The sequence below is a fragment of the Acinonyx jubatus genome, chromosome B1 (genome assembly GCF_027475565.1).
Source record: "Acinonyx jubatus isolate Ajub_Pintada_27869175 chromosome B1, VMU_Ajub_asm_v1.0, whole genome shotgun sequence".
In the NCBI taxonomy this organism is placed as follows: domain Eukaryota; kingdom Metazoa; phylum Chordata; class Mammalia; order Carnivora; family Felidae; genus Acinonyx; species Acinonyx jubatus.
Genome location: NC_069382.1, coordinates 144187641 through 144203406, shown reverse-complemented (window position 1 = coordinate 144203406; position 15766 = coordinate 144187641). Strand labels below are relative to the sequence as shown.

The 15766-nt window shown below is 40.1% G+C and overlaps 1 protein-coding gene across 2 annotated transcripts in view; it reads left to right on the top strand.

The window, feature by feature from the left end:
* Nucleotides 1-10018: 10018 nt before the first annotated feature.
* The window catches only part of NPFFR2 (neuropeptide FF receptor 2), a 94216-nt gene continuing 88468 nt past the window's right edge, over nucleotides 10019-15766 (top strand). Inside the window, exon 1 of one of the 2 annotated variants that reach the window (XM_027058160.2) lies at nucleotides 10019-10305. The gene's annotated coding sequence lies outside the window, so the exon portion shown is untranslated. The remainder of the gene's footprint in view (nucleotides 10306-15766) is intronic. The other variant, XM_053217264.1, reaches the window with a different exon arrangement.

Here is a 15766-nt window from a genome sequence, read left to right as displayed (position 1 = left end):
TTGCCCTCAGGAAAAACCTCCTAATTCTTGGTGCACTCAGCTCTTGACTTTCTGCTGCAATCTGTCCTTCCAGTCTTTTCTTTACTTCCTGATGGCATGCGCTCTGGAATCTTGCTTTCCTGAACCACTTACTGTTATTCTAATGCAGATGTGGAATAGTTTCGTGGTTAAACTTGTGGCCTACCTGGTCAATCTGACTTGATTTCAAGTCACTGGCAATTCAACTGTTAGCTGTGTGGTTTTAAAAAAGTTATTTAGCTTCTCTGAGACTACACATTCTTAGCTCTAAAAGAAAAAAAATACACAGAATTTTTGTAAGGAGCAAATAAGATAATGCACTTTGCAAATTCCTGGCCTTTATTTAGCATTTAATAAATATTAATTTTGTGTCTTTTTTTTTTTCTCTTTTCTCCTTGGTTCCTGCATATATGTTGTTCTGTCTACTTGGAATGCCCTCTTTCTACCCAAGGGTTTGTCTGACAATTTTTTCCTTGCACTTTAGTATTATTTGAAATACTAAATACTCTAATAACAAACAGCTGAAATGTCGCCTCTTCCAGGAGGTCCTGTGTGGAGTCCCGAAGGAGGATCTAGAGAAATCTTGTTAAATATCCCCATAGTGACTTTATTACAGTTATCACAGGAATGTAATTATTCATTTGCCTGCTTTTGAGACCTAGAAGAGAGACACTCTTTGAACTTGCTGCGCTCTGGAAATCCAGTAAATTCACAATACTTGTTGACTGAATATTATCAACCAGCTCAAGCAGATGTTTTGTTGGCTTGACTGTTACCATCTTACCAATATGTACTATTTTCTCAAGATAATTTTAAACCTAAGAAAAATCAGATATCTTTGCCCATTTACTCCTTCATTTATTAAATATTCATTGGGATTCTATGCTAGGGCACTTTGCTAGGTTCAGGGATAAAAGCAACAGCAACCTCAAAACAAGCATTTAGTTCATACTATTGATATTTGAAGCCAAGACTTGATGTGTTAATAACCCCTGAGCCTGAAATAATGCTATAACTATTGGTTAACAAACCATCTAGTTAAGAACTGTTTTATTGATCTTTTTAAAATCTATCAGTCTGCAAACCCCTGCAAAATCACTCTTCTTTATTTACATGTACATATGCTTGAAATACACATAGTGTTACTAAAAGAGACACTGACTTTATAAGACAGTAAGAAGCTTTTGCATGGCTTTGTATATCAGGTGGGCCAAACTTAGCAGACAATTTCTGACATTGGAAATACTTGTAAGTCTACACATGCATCCACAGGGAGGAATAGGAACATCCCAGGTATAGCTATATGGATATAAGCATAAAGATTCTTAGGCCTACATCCTAGATTTGATTTTGAGTGAAACACTTAGCTTCTTTCTCCCTTACTCTTCTCAAGTGGAAAAAGAAAACTATTTGATCATTTAGAACTCTTTATGATTTAGGGCGCCTGGGTGGTTCAGTTGGTTAAGCGTCCAAATTTGGCTCAGGTCATGATCTCATTGTTCGTGGGTTTGAGCCCCATGTCGGGCTCTGTGCTGACAGCTCAGAGCCTGGAACCTGCTTCAGATTCTGTGTCTCCCCTCTCTGCCCCTCCCTTGCTCATGCTCTGTCTCTCTCTCCCCAAAAGAAATAAACATTAAAAAAATGTTCTTAAAAGAACTCTTTATGATTCTCCATAGTCTATGTGTGCCAGACCCATAACTTTATGTCCCTGCCCCCCTCACCACTTGTCATTGAAATCCTCCAGTGGCCTTGTCTCCTTGCTCTTTCTCTTGACTTCTTGAGGCATCTGATGTTAGTATGTCCTTTTTGAAACTTGCCTGCTTTGATTTGATTTCCATGTCGCTGGACACATTCTTTTCACACCTTTCTAATTTATCCTCATTTATTTCCCAGGACTGTCTTGCTTTCTATCTTATAGATATTCCTTAAAGCTCTTAATTCAAGCTGCCTCTCTTTTCAAATTTTCCCTTGCTGAGTCAACTTATTCCTTCTGCTTTAACTATCATCTCCATGTGGATGACTCCCCAAATCTAAATTGGAAATCTGATCTCTCTGGCATACTCCAATTCCATATTTCAGCTGCTTATTTGGTATCACCATCTGGCTCTCCTGGATTCAAGTTAAATTCAGTGTTTAAGGCAGAATCAGCATTGTGTTCAGGATGTACATCTTTCTCTAGACTTTATGTTAATTGTGTTAGCATCCCCTGGTTATTGAAATTCTAAATCTAGTACAGGAGTCATCTTGGCCACATAGCAAGTTCCTGCAGCATGTACCTATATCAAGCATCCTACTTACCCCTTCTTTTCCCTTTCACTGTCTATTTAATGCAGACTACAGAAGATCTCTGCCCACATCCTCTTCCTGCTTACTGCTACTCTCACCTTTGTTGTCTGCTTAGGATTTGATGTACTCAATATTTAGGTCAAGCTCCTTCTCCTCAGCTAGCCTTGCCCATAGGGACCCACACATGCCCAGCTAGCCCACCCCCATCCCAGGTCCCCAGCCATAGTCCTCAAACCATGGGAGAAAGACAACACAAATCTTCCTAAATTGTAGATAACCCAATGCATGGAACACACAGTAGAGATGCTGAAAGTAATGGATAAGATATTCAAGATTTCCTTCTATAAAATTTTTTTTTGCCTACTCATTCTAAGGATTCAAGAAATATATCTCAAATCAATTGTAATCAAATACATACAAATAACAATACATTGCTTACTGATAGCACCATTGGTTGTATCCTTTTTTCCACTTGCCTATTTCCTTGGGTTTTTTACATTATGACATTTGTCAAAGTAATAGCTTAGTTTAGGCAGATTAAAATGCTAAGGTGGAAGAAAGGAATTAGATCTGGAACAAAAAGAGGTCTTCTATTTTCCTTTCTAAATTGTGGTCAACGCTGTGAGCTTGGTCAACTTTCTGAGTGTCTATATGAGTGCACCCTTTCACCTTCATATAATACAGAAATAATGCCTGTCCTGATTACTTCTGAGTGATTGGGAAGCTCTAATTAGATGTAAAAAGATCTTCAGAGATTCCCAAACCTCTGGGAATTTGGCTAATCATCCAAATCACCTGGGAGAGTTTCCTAAGGCCTTGTCCCCAGAAATCTCATCTTTAAAGTCCCCAGTAACCTGCCATTTGGAAACCTTATTATACAAAATTTCAAAAGTGAGTATTATTGTAATATAACTCCTGGAGTCTAACAGTTGTCTTCCTGGGTCTTTGGCCACTGTTATTTCTGAGTTCAATAGCATCTTGATCATCTTTGGACTGCTTTTAGTTCTAAGCTTCATATGTGTAGTTACCCTGACTTAAAGTTCAAAATCTTTAGATAATGACAAGTTTTGACCTTTACCTGTAAGGCCTCTGGCAAAGGGTTGATAAATGGATTTAGTCATTTCAGATGGTCAGAGCATTTTACAGTCTAAGTTGACAACATAAATCCACTCTTACATACAATGGATTAAACTAAATTCTCTAAAGTTATGGGTACTTGAGAAAACCCAGAAACACAGATATTTTGGAGTTAATAAAATGAATTGAATGAAAACATGCTTCTCACTCTAATGCTTCTTGGTGGTTTTGAACATCATCTTTCCAGGAAATGTGAGACTTTTAATTCCTAAGCATTCACCATAATGTGATCTATTTTTCCAGAAGCAGCACATAACTTTATCTGTCACATATTGTTACTGGAGTTTTGATAACCCATGATTTTTTAAGGCAGCTTAAATGTAAGAATGAGCTCCTGGAATAGAACCAAAGCATATAACTAGAAATTACTTTGTAATGCCTTTCCATGGTTCAGTCTAACATAAAAGAGAGGTTAAGCAGGAAAGAAGTCTAATAATATCATTCTTTGAAGAAGAAGAATGAAGTCTAATAATATCATTAATATTATTCCACACTACTCGGCAAAGCATTCATCACATTGTGGAGATATATAAAAAAGATCAAATATATATTGTTTAGAAATCAATTGTCCAGTTGACCCTTGGACAATGCAGGGGTATCGGGGTGCTGACCCCATGCAGTCAAAACCCATGTGTAATTTTTGACTCTCCAAAACTTAACTATTAATAGCCTGCTGCGGACTGCAAGACTCACAGATAACACAGTTGATTAACATATATTTTCCATGTTATATATATTATATACTGTGTGCCTACAGTAAGGTGAGTTACAGAAAAGAAAAATTTATTAGGGAAATCATAAGAGAAAGTGCATTTGCAGTACTGTACTGTATTAATGGAAAAAATTTGCATATAAGTAGATCCACACAGCTCATGCCCATGTTGTTCAAGGGGCAATCGCATCTTGATTGATTCTGACTTTACCAATTCCTTTGTAAAAGAAAAGAAACTAGAGTATTTAGTACAAATTTGTTCCACGTGCTTAACGGACCCCTGGCTTTGACATATGCCAAGTTTTAGCCTACCTACTCATCTATAATCAGGCCTTGAATAACTTCCATACTATCTATCAAAGGTCCCTGTGTTTCGATTTTATAAATGAATTTCAATTTCCTTATGTAGAGTTAGCATAATAGATAATCACGAAGGCGTGGGGCTCAGGCAAATTCGGGTTCAAACACTGTCCCTATCATTTACTAGCTGTGTGACTTTGGTTAATTCCTAACTTCTGTAAGATTGTGCTGCTCAAAGTGTTGTCACTGGACCAGCAACATTTGCATCATCTGGGAGCTTGTGAATTCATAATACCACAATCACTTCTTGTTTGGATAAGATCTTGTGGCAATGCAGTCTTCTCTTCCCTGTTTCCTGCTATGATGGTATTAAGTCATTATAGGTAGAGAAAGGGCACCAGGCAATGATAGGTCAGGTCTGGTTCCTTGAGCTAAAACCAGCCTCATCTGGCCTTTTAGAGAAAGGAGCTGTCCCTCACTGCTGAATCTGTTTTTCTGATTGCATAATTCCTGTGCACAGAGACTTCTTATGCAGATCCAGACCCAGACTCTCTAGGCACTTTGAATAATTTCAGTGGAGAATATGTGGGGTTTTTTTTTGTTTGTTTTTGTTTTGTTTTGTTTTGGTTCTTCATTTCACACACAATTTGTGGGGAATGAGGAGAGGAACAAGGCTTTGGACTCCTCTATTTGATTACCTCACTCCATAATGGCAGCTCTGTCCCTCCCATGGAGCACCTTTTAGGGTTCATGACAAGCAACTGAAAAAGCCCCTCCTATCACTTCAGTGAGCAGCTGTGCAGACAGTGTTACAGAATAGGCTGGCCCTGGTCCTAAAGAGTCTAACATTCTCTCTCATCTCCTACAGCCTATGCTTCTCTCATATAATCAAGCAAGGAACTGTTTCTACACATCCCTCAGAGTTCCCTAGCTCCTTAACTTTGCTCTTGCTGTTTCCTTGTGTCACCTGCCTAATCTACCCTATCCCCATCTTTCCATGTCTGAATGGAATTTATTCTTTGACGCTTAGCTCTTGATGCTTCCACATGTGATAACCTTTCTTCTTTGACTCCAAACCTCTTTCCTAATCACATGCTAACCTGTGTCTTGCCACTCCATAACAAGCACAAATGGAAGTTTCCCGAGTTTAGGAGCAGAGTTTTATGTATTTAAGTCCTATTCATTTTCCCCTTGCCCATCCAAAGTATTAGCACATGATTTTACCCAAGTAGAGCGTCAACAAATGTTAAGTGAATGAAATAGACTTCTTTCTGGAGAGACAAAGAAATATACTAATTTGGAAAGCAAGGTAGACCGTTTGCATGGCTGGGATGACTAGAATAACTCGGTAACTAGATTTTAACTGAGAATTAGAATCATAGGCCCTTTATAACTTGAAAAACACTGGTTGAGTATCTTTATACTACATAGAAAAGCTGAAATTCATGAAGCACTAAAATGAAAAAATGGAATCAGGTTCTAGGACTCCTGATTTTCCATTCTGGTGTTTTTATCCAACTAAATAACATTTTCTTTTTAATTTTACAAACATTATTATAGTATAGTTAATAAAAATTCTGGAAAAAATATATTCACTCTACAATCATACCACCATGACATGTACACTGTTTTATCATTCAGACGCTCACTCAGATATTATACATAAGAATTCGTATTTTTGTACACATGAGATCCTAATTTACCTAAAATATCATGCTTAATTTATTTCACTTAATATTTTCTAATTTTTTCTCTCTGAAGTTGTCACAGTCCTATAAATATCATTGAGTTTGTATGCCAGATTGCCTATGGTTTTTCAACTTTAAGTTATTACAAATAATTTTCTGCTTGTAGCATTTATTTCCTTTGAATTACTTCTGATGGATATATTTGCAGGAATTAGTTTATGAAGTCAGAGTCTAGGAACATTTTTTGTTGGCTTTTATATATATTATCAAACTGCCTTATAAAAGGATTATGTTAATTATGATACCTTCATATCAACCTGACAAGCTCATATTATTATATTTAATGGGAAAATGGAGCTTGACTATTGCCTTAATATGCATTTTTCTGATTATTAGCAATATCTGTTTCTTCTTTACAATAATAATGGTGCGAATTTTTACCTATGTCCTTTGTCTTTAGGTTTTTCGTAATACTACATAAGCCTTGGTTATCTTCAGTGCAAACATTATTTTTAATCAATCTGTTTTTTGCCTGCCAAAAAACCACGAGGTCAAAACAACTAAATCAGAAAATATTGGATCAGAAACGACTACAGTTATGGTTATGTTCTTTTCCCACCCTCTTTCCCTCATCTTACCCTCCCACTAGTCACTTGGTTCATTTCTGCTCCTTTCTTTCTGGTTCTCTTTCTCCTTCCTGCTGTGCCTTCTCTGATCTACTCTCCCAAAGCTACCATATGGTTAGCATGTCTGATCCTTCCTTCTGCACCACAACATATCAGTTTATTATCATACTGTGTAAAGCAATATTTCCAAAGTAGGGTACACATCATTTTAAATACCATGTAGACAAACTATTTTAAAATTCTTATTTTGTACTGTATATTAATATGCACTTTCTACTTACATCAATTATACTGAAATTTTTAAATGTTTTTTTAACGTTTTATTTATTTTTGAGAGAGAGAGAGAGAGAGTGCAAGTGGGAGAGGGACAGAGAGAGGGAGACACAGAATCTCAAGCAGGTTCCAGGCTCTGAGCTGTCAGCACAGAGCCCGATGAGGGGCTTGAACTCACAAACTGTGAGATCATGATCTGAAACGAAGTTAGATGCTTAACGGACTGAGCCACCCAGGCGCCCCAAGTTATACTGATTTTAAACTTATACTAAAGATTATACTAAGTGAGGATTATACTAAGTAATAAATAATGGCACATAAAGATGTATATCTTTCTTTTAAAGATGAACTTTCATTTCTCTCACATGTAAAAGAAGTCAGAGATAAGCCAGTAAAAACTGGAAAAGGAGTTTTCCAGAGCAGTCAAGGACTCAGGCTCCTTTTATTCTGCTTCTCTGCCATCCTCAGCATGTGGTTTCTGTCCCATTATGCAAGGTGGTGTCTTGGGTTGCACCATCTTTAAGTCAGCAGAGAAAAGGATGGATGGAAATGCTATTAACTGAGCAGGGAAACAATGTTTTAGGAAGAAGACGATGAATCTAATTAGACATGTTGAATTAGAGTTGACATTGAAACAGCAATTGGAGATGTCAAGTAAGAGTCTGGAACTCTGAGGAGAGGCCTACAGGTACAAATGTTTGGGTATCCTGCATATATGTGGTAATTGAGGGCACTGGTGTGGATATGAATGCCTAGAAGTTTAATTCAGAGTAAGAAGAGAAACGAACCTAGCACTGAGCTTTAAGTTGGTGCATTTATTAAATGGCTGTGTTGGAAACAAGAAGCCTGTAAGAGAGGGAAAAGTCATTAGCTACATATGCAGGGTAAATAAACAACAAAAGAATAGAGAAGAAAACAGGTCGATAAGTGAGCAAGAAGTGAGAAAATGCCAACAGCACAATTGGACTGCTGTTTACAGTATGGCCTTGCCTGGAGGGACTGATGTGGGTGTGTGTACTTAAGGTCTTGCAGGAGCTTTTTATTAAATGGGATGGATCGAGTTGGTTAAGCGTCAGACTCTAGATCTCGGCTCAGGTCATGATCTCACAGTTCATGAGTTCTAGCCCCGCATTGGGCTCTGCGCTGGCAGCTTGGGATTCTCTCTCTCTCTCTCTCTCTCTCTCTCTCTCTCTCCCTCTCCCCTCTCCCTCTCCCTCTCCCTCCCTCTCCTCTCCCCTTGCTCTCTGCCCCTCCCCTACCTTGTATCTGCTCATTCTCTCTCTCTCTCTCTCTCTCTCTAAATAAATAAATAAATAAATAAACCTAAAAAAAAGTGGGAATAACTCATTTGACAGGGAGATATACAAGAGAGATAGTGTGAGAATGCAGAAATGGGGGAGAGGGTGGCGAGCAAAGCTTACAGTTGTATAGGTGAGCGTTAGCTAGTGGGAAAGACAAGCTTTTCTATTTGAACCAGGTGAGGTGAAGCAGGATAAATGAAAGGGTAGAGGTTAAAGCAGCGTGTGTGGGTATTCAAGGGGAAGTAGAGAAGAGAAAGGGCATCTCAGGTCCTTCTCTGGTTTTATATAATTTTCTCCTGCTATAGACATGGTCTAACATTTCCAGTAGGGTTTGGGGGTGTCGGGTAGAGAATCAGGACAGCAGGTCACACTGTGTCATTTTATATGGTACAGCAAGTGTCTCACAATTTAATGACTATTGCATGACAAGTTTTGTATTTCTTTTCATTTGTAATAAAATTCTCACAAGCTAGACATTACCTCACTGTCTCATCAAAAACATTGCCATTATTCCTATCATTTTGATGATCTTTTTTTCCAGTAGGAAGAGAGATTGAATGGGATGGTGGTCTACATTTTTTTTTCCACTTCAATTTGAGAATCTCAGATTAATTACAGAATGCCTTCCTCTTTTTAGCTTTATTTCCCTGACGTAATTTATTTTCTAAGTCTTGCCTCCTATTAGTTATCTGTTTAATGTCTTTCTTTTTTCTATGACTTTCTATGCATAGGGTATCCGGATAAACCTCACAGAGGTGGGAGTGGTGTCTCTACCTTGAACTTGGTGAAGTCTTAGGAGAGATACGTCTTTCTGCATCTTCAACATAGCCATAAAGCAGGTTTAAACACATGCATATCTGAATCAACAACCTTAATTCAAGGCCTAGGGATCCTATTTTAAAAGGTCTCTTCAAGCAGTTTTTGTATCCCACATTTACCAGGGATTCAGGAAGAAAGATTTAATAGAGAACTGAATTCAGCTTCTGAAGTCCTGCTTTGTCATTTGAAAACTGCCTCAGTGGCTTTGGACAAGCCACTGAACCTTGGAGCCTCTGTGTGGACTGGGGAGTCATTACATACCACCCATTGCTTAATAAGCCCACCCTTGTGAGGATCAGACCTGATAGCAAGCATACGCAAAGGCTTTACCCACACTTGACCCTGCCTGTGTTGCTATCTTAAAGTACCTTTAAATGTTCCTTTCTCAGCAATTCTATAAACCTCTAAGTTAATACATTAAGTTTTAGGCATGATCCATTAGCAACTTCCAGCTGAGCAGATTTTCTTGTCACAGTCACTGAGCATTCACCCCTGGCTCTCTCCTTGCCCCTTCTAATTATGATGTGAATTCACATTTCCAGAATTCCAGAGAGGTTTTCTTGCAACCTAAAAGGCCTTTGCAAGGACTCACAGGTGTGATGAGAACCTTAAAACAATAGCTAACGTTTATGGAATGTTTAACATGTCCAGGCATTTTGCACATACATGCCCACTCAATTCTCAGATTCCCCAGTTATTATCACCATAACCTCTATCTCTATTTTACCAAAGAGGCAGCTGAGGCACAGAGAGGCTAAATCACTCGCCCAAGGTGTGGAGAGGCAACTAACCACGCAAAACCAGAGGGCTGCTTTCTTTCCTTTGCTGCGCACAGATTCTTAATTTCACAGAAAGTATCCACGTTGCGCTAGGCGGGATGATAATAGCTTCTCCTTAATCCCAGCAGCCGGCAGGTGCCCCCTGGAGAGTGACGTTTCAGCTGAAGGGGACCAGGAGGCAGCGAGCGGAGCGCAGAGCCCGGGGCGCCCAGCCGGCGGGCAGCGACAAGCAGGGTTGGAGCGGCGGGGACAGCGGCAGGTGGCGGGAGCCGGGGCCGAGCTGCAGCCCCGGGAGAGGTGGAACCTGTTGCTGAAGCCCGGCCAGGGCTCTCTGGCTGCCGGGACTCGGCCATTGTGCGGGTGCAGGTAAGGGCGCGGCCAGGCTGGGCTGGGGTGCGCAGCGCTTCCGCCGGCTTTGAGGATTCCTGTTTGCGATTGGGGACGGTTACCTTGGATTTTGCACCTTTCCTCTTTCGACCTTTCCTCAGTCCCTCTCCATCTAGTTCCTTGGGCACCCTCTGTGGAATCACTGTCCAGGAGGGTGTCACTTTGGTCACCAGCCCAACTTTTGGTGGGGGGGGGGGGGGGGGTCTTTCCCGCCCGGACTCTCCAGGCCACGGATGCCTGTTCCCAGGCTGGCAGAGCTGGGACGCGACGAGGGAAAAGCGGCGCTTTGTTAACCATGAAGTTCAAAAACCCTCTCCAGGGCCCTATTGATACAACTGTTAGATCTCCTCGCAGAGCGTGCTTGTTGCTAGCGAGACTTTTCTAAACTGCTCTCTTCACCCGTGGTGATTCTGAGCAATGATCTTTGTGTCTATGGCTGCATCTTGTGCCTTTCGACTTGCCAGAAAGGCTAAAATGTGGTTTCTTACCCTGGTACGGGACACCACAGAGCCCTTATTGGTGAAGGCACTTGGAGAGATTTTTTAGCTCTTCTTTGGACTGATCTAGGGTTTCCAGAAATGCTGGTTTACCCTCCCTTCTACCAAACCACCAGGCATTTTCCAACATGCAGCCCTAGGTCAAGGTTAGGGTCTGGTGTGGGAGAAAAGGAAAATTAATCTGCCCTACGCTGTCGTTTTCGCTAAAGACAGAACTGTAAGGAACGAAAACGTATTTGTTTACTCCCGCCCCCTCCCCCCCCACCCCGTTTCCCCTCGGCCAGATTGTAGATACTTAAAATATTTATTTATTTTAAAGACTTTTAAATATGACGTAAGCTATAAGAAGATGCTGGGTTTTTTTTCCCCGACCAAAATAGTTGAGGTTGTGTTAACCACGTGTCTGAATTTCTCTTTCCATCAGACAACCAGATTATTTTCTATTGATACAATCTGATGAGGGAGGAGGATAAGCCAACGGTGGTTTGTTAACTTTGGATATACTTGTTTTCAGCTAGAATCCTAATTAAACCAAAACACAGCTCGTGTACAATTACCTTAATAATGGTATTTTAAGTTACAGTTCAATTTGCAAAATTGCTGTGAAATGGCCAAAGATAGAATCACTCTCATGAACAGAAAGTTGTGTGGCAGACTTGTGTGTACAGCTCAGTGAGAGTCTTCTGTCTGTTAAAAGCTGTGATAGATTAATCATTTAAGAAAATAGCTGCTTCACTATACAGTGCACTATCTTTAAAGGTACACGTATTAAGATATGTATCAATATTACCAAAGAGTAGATATTGTTGTAATAATCTAAACTGTGCTTTCATTATTGCTTGATAAGGAGACATTACTCATATATCTTTATCCTGTGCTTTTTATCGCTGTATAAGGTTTTCTAAACTCCATATAATCCAATAAGATCTTTCTACCAGCCATTTTTTTCTTGATGTTTATAGGTATCTTCGGGAGAGCTTGGATCTGAAACTTCTTTTTTCTTCATTTACCTAGCACTCTATCATCTTATCCGGCATTTTTATTCTGGAAGATTTTGTGAATGTATTATTTAAAAGTATATGTTAGAAACTTGTTGTTTTATTTTTGATTCTTTTACCTCATAGCTCCTGTCAATCGCGCCGCTCACCAGTATTTTCTCTCACAGGTGTCAGAGACTATAGACTGTATTGATATGAGTTCACTAGTATCAGTGAATAATTTCCTCCTAGAAAATCGGTTCATTTATGGCTCTTGGCTGTTGTGTGATTCTTTTATGAGAATTCCATGCAAATGTCTCTGTGATAAATATTCATGAACCTTTTCACTGTATTGTATTAAAATATATTTCTAGCTATAGTCAAGATGCAAGATGAGAAGTTTGTTCCTCAAAGCTTCATCTACTTAAAAATAGTCATTTTGTTAAATACTATCCATTCTCCTCATTATGAAAAGGAGAATTGATTGTAGGGGAACCCTTCCAAACTGTCCTATATATTTAAAGAATGCAAGATAAATACAACCTTACATTTCTTAAACATATCTATATGCTCTCCTAACAATCTTAAATTGTTTTCTTAACCCCATGATTTCTGTGCTTACCGTTAGCCCAGCGTTGACAGCTTATTTTTTTCTTTCTCTTTCTCTTTAGTTTTAAGCTCTGGCTCTATGGGATAACATGGCTCTTCAATGAATTTTCTGGTTGCCTTGAAGCTGGACATGAAGGGTCCAGAGGGTCCCTCCCTCTGCTGAACCAAAGGCAGATGTAAATGTACTGCCCCAGCAATGAGCTGGCATGGTCACCCCAACAGACAGCTGTCTAGCATGGATCTCAGGTCCTCCCTGTGCCTTGCGGGATTTTAAGATATGAGCCTTCTAAAAGTGAAGAGATCTGGTTCTCTTCCCCGACAGGCTTCTAACTGGCTCTGTGCCTGAAGCAAATCATTTAGTTTTGAGTCTAAAATTTTCTCAGATGTAAAAGGAGTTATGAATTCGTATAAGATTCCCCGCAATTTTTCACTCCTCTTGGTTTCCTTGTTTCTGTAGTAAGTGGGCAAAGGATCCAGAGGGAGAAGGCTTAGATACCCTTGACACTTGACAGCAGCTATCTCAGGCAAAGCCCTGAAAATCCTGTGACCTCAACGCCTCCTGTGTAAAATGGGCTCTTAAAAGAAGAGAATAGGATGGTGTATATGACGGCTGGATGCCGCTTCGGGCATGTGGGAGATGCACAGTGATATTTTTTTAAGGCACCCATCTGACAAATGTAAAGGTTTTTCTGGCTCTGGCCAGGGAGGAGAGAGCAAAGGGCAGAGAAGTCTCTCCTACATGTTCGGATGGTCATTACTGGTATGGCTCCTATGGTAGCAGCCGAGACCAGGTGATGGAAGGTTAGAACCTCAAGCATGTTATGAATGCCTCTTTGATGTCTCCCCAACCCCCACCCCTGCCCCCGAACACCTGCAAAAAAGTCAGAGTGAATCAGGACAGCACAGTCATCAATTTGTTGCAATGCCACACAAGACTGGGAAGACTGCCCTGTTCTAGTTGTCTTGTAAAACTAGCTTCGGTCGTCTGTCACCAGTGAGCACACCTGGTATGTTACATCACGGAATCAGAATAGCAGCATGACCCAAATCACACCATGCCAGTAATTCGGGAAAAGAAAAAAAAAAACAAAATGACCCCTGGAGTGCCAAGAAATTGGCTCTTTCTTTGTTGCCACTGAAAATTTGACGTTTCCAAATATTCCCCAAGTACATTTCTTATTTGCTTCTTGGGCCGTTGAAAGGGGTCCCATTTAGGTGCCTGCCTAAATGGACAGTCTGGGTCCACTGGAGTCTGGGTTCCAGTGTGACAACAGCAGACTGACATCCTCTGCTAGAACTGACGCCCGTTTCTCCAGTCCCTCACAGAAATCTCCATCGGCCCATGCTTTCAAACCTCCAGAGGTCTACCAAGCACGTTAGAATTTTCTAGCTCTGGCTGCATTCCCACAAAATTTAAAAAATAACAATTTTCCAAATGAGATAGGAATAACTCAACCTGGAGGGAGCAGTAACTATAATATGAAATAATATGCATAATCTCATTCAATTTTTATGATTTTAGATATTAAGTACAATTACAATCCCTGTCTTCTTCATAAGGAAACTGAGGCTCAGGAATCAGTTGCCCAAAGTAAACATATTAACTAGGCTGAGGAATCAGGATAATGAACTCAGGTAGCCTTAAAACCCACATGCTTAGGGGCACCTAAGTGACTCAGGTCATGTATGATCTCACAGTTGGTAGGTTCGAGCCCCTTGTCGGGCTCTGCACTGACAGCTCAGAGCCTTGAGCCTGCTTCAGATTCTATATCTCCCTGTCTCTCTCTCTGCCCCACTGCCCCTTTCCCCTGCTCACACACACACACACACTCACTCACTCTCTCTCTCTCTCTCTCTCTCTCTCTCTCTCTCTCTCAATAAATAAATAAATAAATAAATAATAAAATTTAAATTTAATTAAAGGTAACTGTTTAAGTTTTTAAATCTTCCTTTCCATTTTATTTCCTGTCCCTGAATTCTTGGCACACTGGTACTGAAGTGAATGTCGGCTTTCTCTAGGAACTTACCTTCTGATCCTTTTTATAAGCAGAGGGTATCAAATTTGTAACAGGAACCCTTTCAGCAGTTTATAGCCTTACCTCTCCTTTGGCTCCTTACTCGGAATCTTCCGGTTATGTCTCTGGAATTCCCTAAACTTCAACAGGTTTGCAATCTTTTTTTTGTTTTCTCCGTAGCCATTATATAATTGATATCACTTGATATACTACTTCAGGCTTAAAAGTCTTCGGCTAGAATCCCGCGTCTTCGAGGAGGTTCTCTTTGTCCCCGCTTAATTCAGCTGGAGTAGCTATCTCAGATGATTTCTGACGTGGAGTGCGCTTTATGCTCCTTAAAGCGAGCGGCCCTACAGGTTCCCTGGCAAGTAAACCCTGAGCTTCCCCAAGTACCCCATCCTCAGCTTGCTTTCCTTGATATTTTGATATTCCAGGTTTTAGCAACTTCTAATTTGTGTTTTCTCACACAGGTGAGGCCTTGAAGGTTATACCACATGCAAAGCCTTCCAGTTGTCTCTGACTTGTCTTTAGCCCTCAGCCCTCTTGTCTTCATTTAGTCCCCTCCAGCCTTGTATGGACCAGGCTTAGTCCTACTTACAGCTTTGGCATTCACTATTCTCCCCGCCTGAGAACGTTGCCTGTCAGAGCTGCACTGGGAGGCATTTTGCCCTGTCAGTCTCAGATCGTCACAGTACCATCTGCTGTCCCCGAGCCCACTTGCTCCTGGAGACTACCTCCATTGACTTGTTGACTTGTTTATGATCTTACTTTTCAGAAAGAGAATCTAAGCTCCATGTAAGGAACTGTGTGCTTTCATTTTTACCACTGGCTTCAGTACCTAGAACAGAGTCTGGCACCTGGGGGATACTGGCAAATATTTGCTCGTTGAAAATTTCATTGCCATCTCCCTATCAGATTCCCCTGCATCTTTCTGGAGGTGCAATCAAGTTACTAAAATTTCAACCTTAGGCTGGTCCCATTCTTCCTTTCTGCTGTTTTCTCCTTTCCACCAATTCTACCTTAATTAAAAGACAAATCCCTATATATGTTTTCCCTTTCATGTTGGAGAAAAAAATTTGAAAAAGCTATTTACCATCGGTTGCATTATTTTAATATACATTCAAGCTTTGCAGTATCATTTTATGTTGAATTTTAAGAAAATCTGGGTCTGAACTAGGAAAATATAAATGCCGCATTTACTTTAGATTTAAGTTAAATCTACCCATTCTGTTTTCATCACCATGATAATTTTTCATCTTTAAAAATATTTTATTTAAAAATATGTACATATGTAATTTTATATAAATGTCCAAATTATATCACAATGCTATTGCTTTTGAAT